At 41.1% G+C, this 14,220-nt stretch overlaps 1 long non-coding RNA gene across 2 annotated transcripts in view; it reads left to right on the plus strand.

Annotated features, from left to right (window-relative positions):
* The window catches only part of LOC121890421, a 113,406-nt gene that overhangs the window by 71,285 nt on the left and 27,901 nt on the right, over nt 1–14,220 (plus strand). The window lies entirely within an intron of this gene.

Raw genomic sequence — 14,220 nt, forward strand, 5'->3', positions numbered from 1 at the left:
TGTATTTGTATTTGAATAAAAGTGGAAAGAGGCTTAAATATCCTGTTTTTGTTTTTATTCCACTTTTATTTTCAGAAAATTAAAGTGTTACAATAAGTGTTCACGAATGAACTACCTATGAAGGAGGTCCCCACACCGGGTCTTGAACTGGAGTCTCTGAGCTAAAACTTTACTCATTGCCTCATTGCAGACAGACCTCTACCTATTTATACACCCATAACACAGAGACAGCACACTGTGTAACATGTAGAGAAGTACTTCAAAGGTGATTATTGCTTTGCACTTTTTATTTATTGTCTATATTTTACAACCTAACATTATGGAAAGGAGAAGGGGAACAACAGGTTATGGAGAGTCCCTTGGGAGCACTTTGCTTGTATCAGTAGCTCAGCTTTATCTCTGGGGAACACCCCCGACTCTGGGAGTGATGTCCAAATTAGGAAATGTGCGTCATGTAGCAGGTGGATGTGACTCCCCTCGTTGAGATCTGCTGATAGATGTAACAGTGGAGCAGAGGACAAAGATTGAGATAGCAATGTAACTGACCTATGCACGGGTATTTCACGTTTTTTCAAAATATTTGTATGAAACAAATATTTGTAAAAAAAACCCCACTATTTGTGCTTTGCCAAATGACATATTTGTATTCAGACACACCCCTAGTATGTAGTACACATACAGTGAACGCACTCAACAATTTTGGCAGAAATTTTGAGCCTCCGCCTCCTTCCACTCACCAGTTATCACCTCTGGTCTCTAAATCAGTAGCTTCTGGTCGCATCCTTCCAGCTTGCTGCCTCAGTGTCTCCATGGGTGGGTCTGTTTGACTAAGACCATGCAGCAGCATGCAGCCTCTGGTGATGGATTGTCCCATTACTCTGTGACTTCCCTGCTGTTTGCCTGTGGTCTACCACAGTGTGTTAGAGTGGATTGTAGACTGTTTGTGTATGTGGGAGGCACTTTTGTATTCCTATACTTTTGAGGTCCAAATGTTCTCATAGGCATTCAAGTATAAGGAAAATCTCCAAATAAATACATTTTTCCACAGTTCTTGCCTTGTTAAGAGGTGAGTTTAGGGTTATTTGGATTGGATTTGGCTAATTTTGATTTGGCTTCAAGTTCAAAATTGATTGTTTTCCTTGGCAATTAGGAGACATTGGAATAAACTATAAATACAGTATTAATATATTATCTTGTTTTGTCAACCAAGTTGCTAACAATTGTTTATTTACATGTCCAGATGCAACATTAGCATTAATTTGAAGCTGTGTTTCCAGCTACCTAAAAATGATTTTATATTCATTTGTTTTTTACTGGCTCTTTAGCTGCTAAAAGCTATGGTAGTGTATAGTATATAGTATTGTGGTGTACAGTAGGTTTATGAAAGCTTTGCTGAAAACAGCTGCCTGCTGCGACTAGAAACAACACTGATGAGAGAGGAATTTGCAGACCAGAAAACCAAAACACAGAGCTGAAAGACACTCTGTAGAGCTGCGGGGAACTACAGAGTTGGGTGATACTCTGTGAGTTTCACATTGAGAGAATCACCTTTCATATTACACTTCACATCATTTGATTCATTGTTGATAAGTGCATCTTAAAGTTAAATATAAGGTTAATTTAAGACTTAAGAGTATAGAGTTCAGGTTTGAGTTAACATTAACCTTGAATGAAGAGTAAATGATTTGCATGTACTGTTGAGGATTAAGGTGTTAATGAATGTAAAAAGAAGGGAAGCAGAAGTGTAGTAATATAAATGTTTTAACTAGGAGTGTACATACAGTATGTATACATGAAAATACACATGGATAGAAGAACAGAAGAAATAGAAGAAACTAATGAGCCACTTTAAAGGGAATTTTGTGGACACTGAGTTTGTGCTTGTGGTCCACATGGTTCATTAAAATCATTAACACTTTGGCAGCATACACAATGACAGAGAAATTAGATCCTGTCCGACAGTACTTGCATGTGCAGTACCAGAATATTAAAACCACAGTTGGCCTGTTTTTCCATCATTAATACGATAAATAATATGTTAATACATTGCTGGATATAAAATATATGGGTCACAGTTATTTGTAATCTTCTGCTCTCTTTTTCTTGTAGCATTGATTCTTCCAGATTGTATTGGAAGAAACTAAACGTCTGCACAGGTCTTCTTTTTGAAGAATGCACAGATCTCCTCCCTTATTTTCCCCAAAAGCCTACACTCACAGAAGTGTCTCCCATGCCCACCCACCTCCTCAGCCCCTTGTATCTAGTCCACCCACTAGCCCATATTCTGCACCCATTTCCATCATGTCACCAAATGAGTTTTGAGCCCTTATTGAAAAGTTTGAATAAATATCCTCATAAACACAGTCTGTCAAACAGATCAATTGTCAGCTTTTTCCAGCACCATCAGTGTGAAGTACAACTCCTGTGCCCACCTGTAGCCTTGGACAAAGACCCTGCAGGTCCTGTACACCCATGGGCCAGCCCAACTCACACACATATACCTCTTTTTCAAGCTTTATTATACAGTCCTACATGCTGCATTGCAGAAAGAGGCAAAAGAAAATAGTCCACGGTCAAAAACTCATAACAGCACAGTGATTTGTGTTCTATTAGCATTGGCACAAATAGAACCAGTCAGCTTCTGGCAGCTCAATGTGAGTCATTTGGTGCTGTGGCCTGCCAAAATCAGCCACTGTCTCTGAGGCTGGGCTACTTCCTCCCTTTGTTGCATCTCCTCAGTACTGGACTCATATTGAGCTCATATAAGTACACTTTGACTCTGTCATCACTTTATAATATATGAGATAATATATGATAACCTCAGCAAATGTTCATTTAGGAAGAATACTTTGTTCATCTCGGCTTTTCCTTCATTCATCACCCTCTAAGCCATGCCTCCTGGCTCCTGTCTATTCATATTTTCCTGCTTCCCTATATCATCCTATCAACTTAAATCTAAGAGACAACTCATTTCATTCAATCAAGTAAGCCTGAAGCTACCACTCCTTTCACTTACCCACACAAGAACCAATCACTAATCACCATCTTCTTTATCAATCCAATTAGGTGTACCTGTAGAACACTTCCTCCAGATCCTAATGCTGATGCAAAGATCCAGCTGTGTTTGGATTCTTATCACTGCTTTTTCTAACTTCCTGCGGCACATTGCTGTTGCTGTTAAGAGCTGTTTGCTGTGCTCTTTCATCTTGTGTGGAGCTGGTTAGTGAATCTCCAGGGGCACCGCCTTCAACCTTGATGTAAACCTGCTGTTGAATCCTTTCTAATGTAAAAAAGTCTGTTGATACTGCCTCAAGAAGGCTTGTTATGGAAATTAAACTGTTTGCACCATCCAACCCATTGCTGTTGGTGAAAATACAGCAACTTGTTTCAGATGGTGTTCGTAATATTCAGACTGGCACATAGTAATAATGCCTTCAACCCAAAGTCACAGGGTTACTGTCATAATCATCATCATCAATGCTTTAAAGTCTGTCCTGATTGAAATACAGCACACCAGCTAGTAATTTTGACTTCCCAAAATGTATTTCTGAGTTTTTGGCTGACTCAGCTGTGGTATGCTGCCCAGAGACAGAGAGGGGAAAAATAATTTATCTCAGCCAAAAATCCTTGTCAATCTTTGCCATCCATTTTAAATACAAATTTGAACATGAATACATCAGTAGATGGCAGAGGAAAACTAAGCTGCTACAACAAGCAATAGTGAATGTAATAAACACTCCACCACTGTGACTAATGGAATGCATGGGAATTATGAGATATTAGAGAAACAAGATTAAGACTCTACAGCCAAGCTAGTGGCTCTGTGAGGCTGTAGATAGGCACAGTGGTGCTTAGAGCTCAAAATGGCAATGCTAACATGCTGTCAATGCTAACAAAGAAAGTATAGCCAAGAAGAGGTTGAAGGGAATGTCATTCATTTTGCAGGTACTTGGTCATATACTGAAGTAATGAGATGCAAAGTTGATATAGTTCATCCTGAGGCAGGCATGAATGGCTGTACCAAATTTCATGGCAATCCATCAAGTAGTTGCTGGGAAGTTGCATTTCACTCAAAACCACAAATATCAGCCTCATGGTGGCACTAGAGGGGGTGCTAAAGGAAAAGTGAGGGGATCACCAAAGACAGTAGGACACCTCATCTGGGGACCATGAATGTCTGAACAAAATTTTATGCCAATCCCTCTAGTTGATATTGACATATTTCACTGGATGAATGAGTGAAAACTTGGACCAGCAGTCAGCACTAGATGAAAGTCAGGGGATCACCAAAGTCAGTAAGATTAATCCTCTGAGCATATCTGTACCAAATTCACAGCAATCTATAAAATGGATGTTGAGATATTTCACACAAAAAAGACAACCTCAAAAGTAAGGGAATCATCAGACTTATTAGGATTCATCCTATGGTAACCATGGATGTAAGTACAAAATTTTCATTGCAATCTGTCTAATAGATATTTCAGTGTGGATTAGTAGTGGATCAACCAACAGACAGATCAACATTGCCATCAATAGAGCCAATTGTGCCACTCGTGTGGCTAAAAATGGACACGATAATAACATTTTATCATACTCCCAAGAGAAGGGGGAATAGTACATGGCAATCTTCTTTTTTTCCATCTTCTTCTGAAGAAATGATGAGTATTAGTGGTAATAATTGTGAGGAAACAAGGTGAGTTTCTAAACGAGGATAGTGGAAGGTTGAGGAAAAATAGTGGTTGACTCAGATAAAGGTTGAGACTGTGATTGGTGACTAGAGTGAGGACTGTGGCTTAATGAATAGGGAGCCTTTTTTTTTTTTTTTTACCAGTTAGCTCTGCCCTGCAGAGTTATGGCATTAAAATACAGGCCTTTTTTCTTCCCACTGAAGGGTCCTGACTCAGGGAAGGCTTTACAGAGTAAGCTCCTCAAGTATTTGGACAGTGACACACTTTCTTATTATTTTGGATGTGAAATGACAGTGTCACTGCTGACTGCCAGCTTTAATTTCAAGATATTTTTTATTATTTTTTTTAATGTATTGGTGAAAAAGCAGAGCAACAGTCCTTATTTTCATGTCACCCTTTATTACACTGCCCTTAAAAGAATTTTAACAGATAAGGATTTCAATGTGTTATCATCAGGTCCCTTTTCTTACTTGTCAGAAATTCTTTATGTGCAATTACTTCTGGGAGAAAAGACAGAATTGGAGAGGCAGAGCTCATTGCTGATTTGAGACAAGCAAGGTGATGGAGATGTGGAGACAAAATTAGAGAGGGAGCAGTGAAGGACAGAAAAAGACAGATAGGCAAAAAGAGAAACACCTGACAGCTCCGGCCCTTCCCTCCACTTTGTCAGTGTGAAGCTTTACAGTTCTGCAATATTTGCCCCCTAAACAGCTCCCTCCGTGGGCTGTCAGCCTCAAGACTGTCCATCTTCAGACCCAGAAGCTATCCAGAGTCTGACAGGCATGCACAAAGCCAAACTAACACAGAGACAGACATACACAGCCTGAAAAAAATAGTACACAGGTAAGCTGGTACACACACGCATCCCCTGATGGGTGCACACACATAAAAGCCCATGCAGATATACTCATAAGGCCAAGTGAGGTGGATGAAGAATCCTATCACCTGTCCACCTACAGATTGAGAAAGGCTGGAGCCTCACCTGGACACACACACACACACACACACACACACACACACACACACACAAGCACATGCAGGCTTGTCACTTTAACTGTACTAACCTGCTGTAGCTTGCATCTGATGGTGAAATATGGATGACAGTCTTCACCCTAACTTCCCTGCATCAGGATATAAACAAGTGAGGTGAAGTAAGTCACAGTTTGGATTACAGTTTGCCAATAAGAAATCCTGCCTTTGAGAATCATCATTTCATCAAATTGAATACCAGGAAGCAAATAGGACTCCTTTCAGCTAATTGTCTAAAAGGTGTGAATTGACTGATCTTTGTAAAAATGTTGTTTAGCCAGTGGAAATTTAGGTTACCTGACCCTGAAATAGTTGGTTCATTAAATGAATGACTAAACTGCTGAATAAACAAATAAATCACATTTTTACTGTGCTTTTTGACAAAAATTGGTTCTGCTTGCCAGCCTGAATGTTTTATTCAGTGCCATACAGAAATAGCTTTTTAGCCTAAAAAAAAAAGATGTTGATTCTCCAGCTGCACCACAAAGCCATACACCAGCAAATGAGCTTTTGAATGAACTGTCTTTACCTGAGTGAAATGTCTTTAACTGACATGAATCTGATATTACTTTCCTGACATCAATATGCACTATGTTTTTCAGGTGTCTCCTAATGAAAACAATTAAAGAGAAAGGAGCAACAGACGTTTTTGTGTCTGTATTTGATTAAGCCCACTCTGGCATCTTTTTTTGGCATCTAAAATGAATGATGAACACCATTCCTAATCAATAACAATATGTTTCACAGTTGAGCCAATTTGTGTGACACAGGAGATGTTATTAATGCAATTATCTCCTCTCATGCACCCCAATCAAATCAAATTAAAAAAATCTAAATCTAAATGTATCTTTATAGGCACATGTTCTGCAACTATGATTACCACTTCCCTGTACTGTCCATTCTGATGTCTTGCAGACAGAAACAAAGGAGACAGTGGAATTGGATCTGAATTTATATTGCACTCTTTATATTTTTATGACAGTTTGTGATTTGTAATATTGGGATTTACAAATAAAAAAATAACTTGACTTGATATAAAATAACTGAGTCAAGATACTTAAACAAGAAAAAATATCAAATTATCAGCCAACTTCAGCCTGGACCAGATGTGACCTGCTTGACCTCTGCCCGAATACCACCTATTTGAAATACAACAAGGGTTTTTACAGAAAGAGGCACAGCTGCGCCATGGGTTCACCAGTGCCTCCAATTGTGGCTAACCTCTAAATGCAGAGCCCTGAGTAGCACCTAGCCACTGGTTCAGATATGTGGACAACACCTGGTCCAAATAAAAACACAGGAGGATGTCTGGCTTTTGGCTAGTTTGATAGTTGATAGTTTGGCTTTTTTGGACTGTGCAGTGAACATTGTAGAGGACAGAAGCCATCACATCGAGGTACACAGGAAACCCACACACACCGATCAATATTGACTCTTTGACTCTCACTATCCCTTCGAACATACGCTCAGAGTCATCAGAACCCTGCAGCACTGTAATGAGAATTTGTACTGAGGTGCTGAGGTGGAAGAGAAGGAGCAACAACACTGCAAGAAAGTGCTAAAAGCGTGTGGCTACCCAAAATTGGCCTTTGGCAAAACAGCAACAAGACAATAAGACCACTACAACAACAGGTGGAGAAGAAAACAAGAACGCATACAACAACATTGTCATTCCATAGTTGCTGGAGTATCCAAGAAGCTCAGGAGGTTCTTCAACAAACACTGCATCCCTGTGTTTTTCAAGCTCAGCAACACATCCTAAAGACAACAAACCCAAGTGTGTGCACAGACCTATACATCAGGGGGACAAGACAACTGCTAAATAAGCACATGGCCCAACACAGGAGAACCAAGACCTTAATCTGAAGGGACAATGCTTTGAGGACTATAGCAATATTTTAGGGAGAAGATGCTTTGAAAGAGGAGTGAAGGCAGTCTACGACACCACTTATCAGCCAATTACAATGCTGTCCTAACATCCCTTCCCAGGCAGTTTAACATCCATTGACTCATGTGACTCTCACACGACAGCCAGGTGGACTAATAACCCACATGTGACCTCAATGACTCTCAGGATATAAATGACCCTACAGAGGTTAAAAGCCTGGGACTCCCCACCAGTCAGTCAGAACTGAAGAAGCCTGACATTAAAAACTCTGTATACTGTGAAATACAGAAAGAGTCATCGGGTGGAAATAAATAAAATTGATCAACAACAACTGAGCAATTATAATCAGTATCAGGAATGGGTCAGAATTTTAAGCAGATCTGAATTCACTTTTATCTCAGAAATTCTGGCTATAGTGATGTTAGCTCTCAGACATTAGCACAGAAATTATTGCTGATTAAAGCACTTAATATTGGCATTTTAAGGCCTATAATCAGTGTTAAGAATATAAGGTAAAAACATCAAAATTAAGTAAAAACTTGAAAACATAGTAAAATGAAAACAACTTCATGCATGGTTCAAATCAAAACATTTAATCAATGTTACATTGTTTTCATCATGATCTATTCTCCATAGTAATATTGCAAAATGCTGTCTTGAGCAAATAAACTTAGCACAAAAAGTAAGAAAATTTGTGTTTGGTAGATTATTTTTTTGTTTTGAGCCTCTGGCACCTGTGAGCGTGGGCCCTGCTACAGTGGTCAGTAGGTGTCTGCTCCAAGAATCGGCATGCTACGTTTGACTGATCTGGATAGGGCCCGTGCGATAGGGCAACTTGAAGTTGGTGTTCCACAAAACCAATTTGCGGCATTATTTGGAGTGAGCCCTAGTACCATCTCCAAAGTGAAGGCCAAGTTCCATATAAGGGGGATGTCAGAGACAGGCCGTGAAGTGGGTGTTCCAAGAATACAACACCCCAAGAAGACCGTTTCCTCACCCTGTCAGCAGTTAGGTACCGTAGGCTGTCTTCTACAGATTTACAGTCAAGGTTTGCAAGACGATATGGCTGACGGCTGTCTGCCCAGACAATCCGGAACAGACTGCATGCAGCCAATCTCCTGTCTCATAGGGCTGCCAGGAGGCCTGCCATGACTGCCCTTCACCGTCAGACCTGTTTGCGCTGGTGTCGGCAACATGTGCACTGGAACCTGAACATGTGGAGGAACGTTATGTTCAGTGATGAGTCCAGATTCTGCCTACGGCACTTTGATCGTAGGGTCAAAGTGTGGAGAAGACGCAGAGAATGCTATGCTGATTGCTGCACCAATAGAGTAACATCTTTTGGTGGAGGCAGTGTGATGGTGTGGGGTGGCATCTCCATCACTGGAAAAACGAGGCTTGTCATCATTGGAGGCAATCTTAAAGCAGAGAGACATCAAGATGAGATTCTGCAACCAGTGGCAATCCCATATCTCTACAGTCTGGGACCGAACTCTGTCCTCCCAAGATGACAACGCTTGCCCCCACAGAGTGGGGTTTATTAGAGACTACCTCCAGAATTTGGGAGTGGAGAGGATGGAATGGCCTGCCAGCAGTCCTGACCTCAACCCCATTGAGCACTTGTGGGATCAGTTTGGGCGTGCTGTTCGTGCCAGAGTGACCAACACAACCACGTTGGCTGACTTGTGACAATTGCTGGTTGAAGAATGGGATGCTGTCCCACAGCAGTGTGTGACCAGGCTGGTGACCAGCATGAGGAGGAGGTGCTAGGCTGTTGTGGCTGTGTATGGTTCTTCCACACGCTACTGAGGCTCCTGTTTGTTAAATGAATAAATTGTTAAATTGCCAATATGTCTTATTTCTTCAAACTTCAATCATCCAATCCACCAAACACCAAAGAGTCAATGGCAGAATAAGCTGTTTGGCATTGGCAGAGAAGATTTGGCAAATTTTTCATGGGTGCAACCCATATACTCAGCTCTGCTGCTCATCCCACAAATGCATGTTCCTTACAAATGTGGCACCATTTAAAAGGGAAATAAACAGGCTTTCCAATGGTATTAGATTTATTGCCAAGAAGCATTGTTACAACAAAGAAATAATCTACCAAACACAAATTTCCTTACTTTTTGTGCTAAGTTTATATGTTTAAGCAAGCAAAGTAAAATAAAATCATTTAGACATTTGTGTCAAAGTCCTCACAATCATTATCATTGCTTTTCTTCCAATCTGGAGTCAGGAACAAGTCATGATAATCTGTCCTCATTTGTTCAAAGTCAGGTTTGGTTTTACCAGTTTTCTCTTCATCTTTGATAGGTCACTTTACATATTGTTGGATTTGTCCTCCCACAACACCACCTATCCATCTGTACATCAAAGCTTTCATGCATGTCAGGGTATAAGTACAGATACAGTACACTGGAGTATGCCAAATACTGTCAGGACTGGAATGACAACTTGAATCATAACTACTCCCAATGGACCAAGTTTGTCATGCAGTCATTTCTTGAAATTGTAGCCTGCAGAATCTGAGGGACCAAAAGCATCTCTGATTTTTCCAAGAGCAGTTAACACACTTGTAACATTATCTTCATCGTCTGGGATTTACGTCATGCAAGCTTCTCCCATAAAGTTCACAGTTACACACAATCCCCCCATCTTAGCCATCAAGTAATCAAGTGCCATTTCATGCTTCAACAGAGTAAAGTGGTGAGATCTGTCATTGTCTGAGAGGAGTCGTAGTCCTTCGATAGTTTCATTAGCAAACCCTGACAGGGTGTAGGTTATGCTATCCAGGTGATCAGCCAGAAGAGTGACCCCATACCAAGGGGAAATGCTAATTCCCCATTTTTCCCCTAGAGATATTCTCCAATGGTAGGACTCAAGGGTATTAAACTCTGCCATTTCTCTCTTTTGCTGACTAGAACCTGGTTTAATGGGTTCCCCTGGTATGAAAACAACATTAATAGTTAGGTTCACTAACTGACAGCGTCCCTTCCAATTGTTAGGTAAATAGAGAAAAGCCTTCTTACCACACTGCCAATGATGATTTGTAATCGGGCCAACTCATTAGCAAAATCCACTCTGACAGAACTGTTAGCAACAATTGTAACTTAATCTATGTCCAAAGAAACATTTCAAAGGTTGGATTTCCAGTCAGACCTGCCGAATTAACAGTAAATTTAGTAACCCCTAGAAACTGTTTTCTTCCGTTATTACAGATAGAAACTGTCTCATTGTCTGACAATAATGGACAGCACATGCTAGAACTTCTGGAGTCAGTAAATCTGTAGCGTTTGCTCAAGGCTGCATGTGCCACACATACTCCCATCCTGTGTGCCCAATTCCTGTGAATACTGCATTTCAGTGTGGATTGGCTATGTAGAATACTCAGGATTTGTGGGACGCGTGGTGTAGGTTTGGCAGTCAGATTGAACATATTAGACCATGACATTGATGGCCCTTGTATGGCCAAAAGTGGCTTGTCCTCTCCCTTAGATAGCTTAGCTAAGTACCTGAGAAATGAATACCAAGAGCTCCCATTGCTTAAGTCATCTGATTTTAAGGAATTGGCATCAAATCCCCAGGGTTTCCATTCATTATGTTGAAACAGTTCTCTTTTTCATCTATTCTACGATGGCCAGATTTGTTGGATTCTTTGGTTTTGATTGGGTTTGGTTGCTGCTGTGAACAATGGTCATAGTCAGTGGTTTAGCGTCTTGTCTGAGTTGAAAGGAGGGCAGAGTGGTTGTACTGACATTGGCACTCCTGTTTGGTTCAAGAAACAAAACACTTGGGGCAACAATCACAAAGGCTAAGATCATAAGACAACATGTTATTCCCCTGAGACCATAGCCTGTACCCCTGAAGGGGTGCCAGTGTCTGTTTTCAGACATTGCCCTCAAATACCTCAAGAGCCTTAACTAAATCAGCATGTGTAAATGCATTGCTCCAAGCCTATCTTTCCTATATCTGTTGTTGTGACTTGTGGCTTCCCAAATGTGTTAGAATTGCTCAGCTTTGGACGGTGTCTTTCATGCATTCCTCAGCTAGGTCTGATAGCCCTTTTAATTGTTTACGTGAGTGTGCAAGTTTGCACAATACATCAGCATTTGATCAGTACATTCCTCTGTGCCAGGGAGCTGTCTTCTATCTGGTCCAATGCCTGTGTTCATTGGTCTGCCAACTAGGGTTTCAAAAGCACTAAGATTATTTCTGGGTCTGATGCATGCTTTCCAGGGGGAGAACCTTTGTCAAGCCCAGTCCTGTAATAGCACAATATTTGGTCAGTTTGCTTTTGAGAGTGCCATTTTCTCTCTCTACTGCCCCTCCACTCTGTGGGTTGTAGGGACAGTGTTGTTTTAGGTCAATTCCCAAATATTCAGCTAGCAAAACAATTGCTTTGTTCACAAAATGTGTGCCATAATTACTGCTGATTTTTCTTGGTATCCCAAACTTGGATAATATTCTCTTTCAGCACCTTTGCTACAGCACTAGCATCCATTTTTGTTGTTGGGAAGGCTTCGACCCATTTTTGGAAAACATGTCTACTATGACTAGACGGTATTTTTTCTCTCACTTGGACTCAGTTCAATAAAGTCCATATGTAGGTGATCAAATGGCTCATTTGGTGGATGGTGTGCATTCTGCAGTATTTGTTGTCCCCCACCAGCACTGTTTTTTGCACAGATTAGACATCTTTCACAAAAACTTTTTGAGTAATTTGAGAAGCCTTTTGTGTACCAATATCTGTTTACTTCTGTCAGCCTTCCCCCTTTTAACATGTGGTCTACACCATGTGACAACTTTGCATAAAAGGGAAAGAACTATTCAGATCGGCACGGATTACCCTTTGGTCCTACTCAGATACCATCCTGCTTTCTTTCGCTGGGCTTTTTCATGAAAAGGTGCATCTGCTCTCACATTTCCTGTTGAGACAGAGTCTGTGTTATTTGTGTGCGCCTTGCATTTGGATATTGCCAGCTGTTCAGGTAACATTACAGCATCCAATAAATCTGCTACCAGTTTGTGACATGCCACAGGTTTTCCCTGTCGCAGTCACAAACTGTCTGTTTTTCCACAATGTCCCGAAATCATGTACCACCCCGAAAGCATTCCTACTATCTGTATAAATAGTGGCTGTTTTCCCTTTTGCCAATTTGCATTTTTCTGTTAAGGCTTTCAATTCTGCTGCTTGTGCAGAGAAATGGGTGGGGGGTGGTTCTGCTTTCAGTGTCTCATGTTGTGTTACTACAGCATAACCTGCTCTTTTTACCCCAGTGTTTTGGATGGATGCTGATCCATCCATGGACAGCTCCAACTCTGCATTAACCAGTGGTGTGTCCTTAACGTCCAGCCTCAGGCTGCACACCTATAGGGTTTTTCCATTTGCGCTTTTGGCCGCACCGACTCAAACCATGCGGCGCTGATTTGCATTACCATTACCGGTTTTACTGCACTGAGTTGTACTGATTTGCACCTGAGATGGACCATTTCCAGAGTTGGGCGAAAACGCGCCTGACCCACCCCCAAGCAGGTTGCAGTGATGTCTCAATAACCATGGCCAACCTGTGAAGACTCCTCTTCTCCCCGTTTCTCCCCAAGACCAGAGAGAAAGCCATTTTTAAAAGCCTCTGTATGTTCAGCTCTCAGTACTTTTGTAGCTTCTAAGTGAATCTCTGTGCTTTGAGATTTAGTTTCTCTCCTGCTGCTGTTGCTTCCTATCAAAAGCTTTCCACTGATTGACAAACTAACTGGACTTTTATTGTAAAGAATTTATAGGAAATTAAATGTGTTTATCCACTGTTTACAGCTGCGACTTTGATCACCAGCCACAGCCATGATATGTACAGCTCGCTGCTTTTTGACTCAAGATGAGGGCATCATCCGTTAAAAACACACCCTCAAGTGGGTAGCCCTGTTGTAATGGAGATACAAATCCCAGCTGTACTGGGCTGATGCGCTGAGTAAAAACAAGGCATGCCAAACCAGCATGTGTGTATGAAGAAAGCCTGCTGGTTGACTGCAGCCACATAGTCGTATGGATCAACATCTTCTGCAGCGGGAAGGAGAGTTGCAGGGCTAAGCACAGTACATTGTTTCACTGTAATGTTTGGCATTTCCAACAACATTGCACGATATCTCAACCATCTAGCTGGAGAAAGGTGAGCATTCTTTTGCTCCAACTGAATGACTGACATGGAGTGTGGTACCTGTAGTGTCAAGTTTTGATAATCTACCAAATCTCTGGATTCCATAATGGTTTTTGCTACTCTTTCTGCTACTGTAGTAGTATGGAGGACATGTAGCCATTTTTCTTGTCAACAGTCTGTGTGATTGCTTTAGTCATGTCATGTCTAGTCATTTCTCGTCCTAATGTCGGTGTATTTTGTAGAGCTATTTTTAAGTCTGTAAAAGTTTTTTCAGCTTCAGTAAATGTCCCTCTCTGATGTGAAGTCAGCCCCTTCCTAAGTATCATGCTACTAACTGGCACTTCCAGCTCTGCGTAATTAGGGATCCATTATCTGCAATATGATGTCATTCCTAGACATGACATCACCTGCTTCTTTGTTTGTGGTTTTGGAATGGTTTAGATTCCTTTTAAATTTTTTGGGG

The sequence above is a fragment of the Thunnus maccoyii genome, chromosome 23, assembly GCF_910596095.1.
Source record: "Thunnus maccoyii chromosome 23, fThuMac1.1, whole genome shotgun sequence".
Classification (NCBI taxonomy): Eukaryota; Metazoa; Chordata; class Actinopteri; order Scombriformes; family Scombridae; genus Thunnus; species Thunnus maccoyii.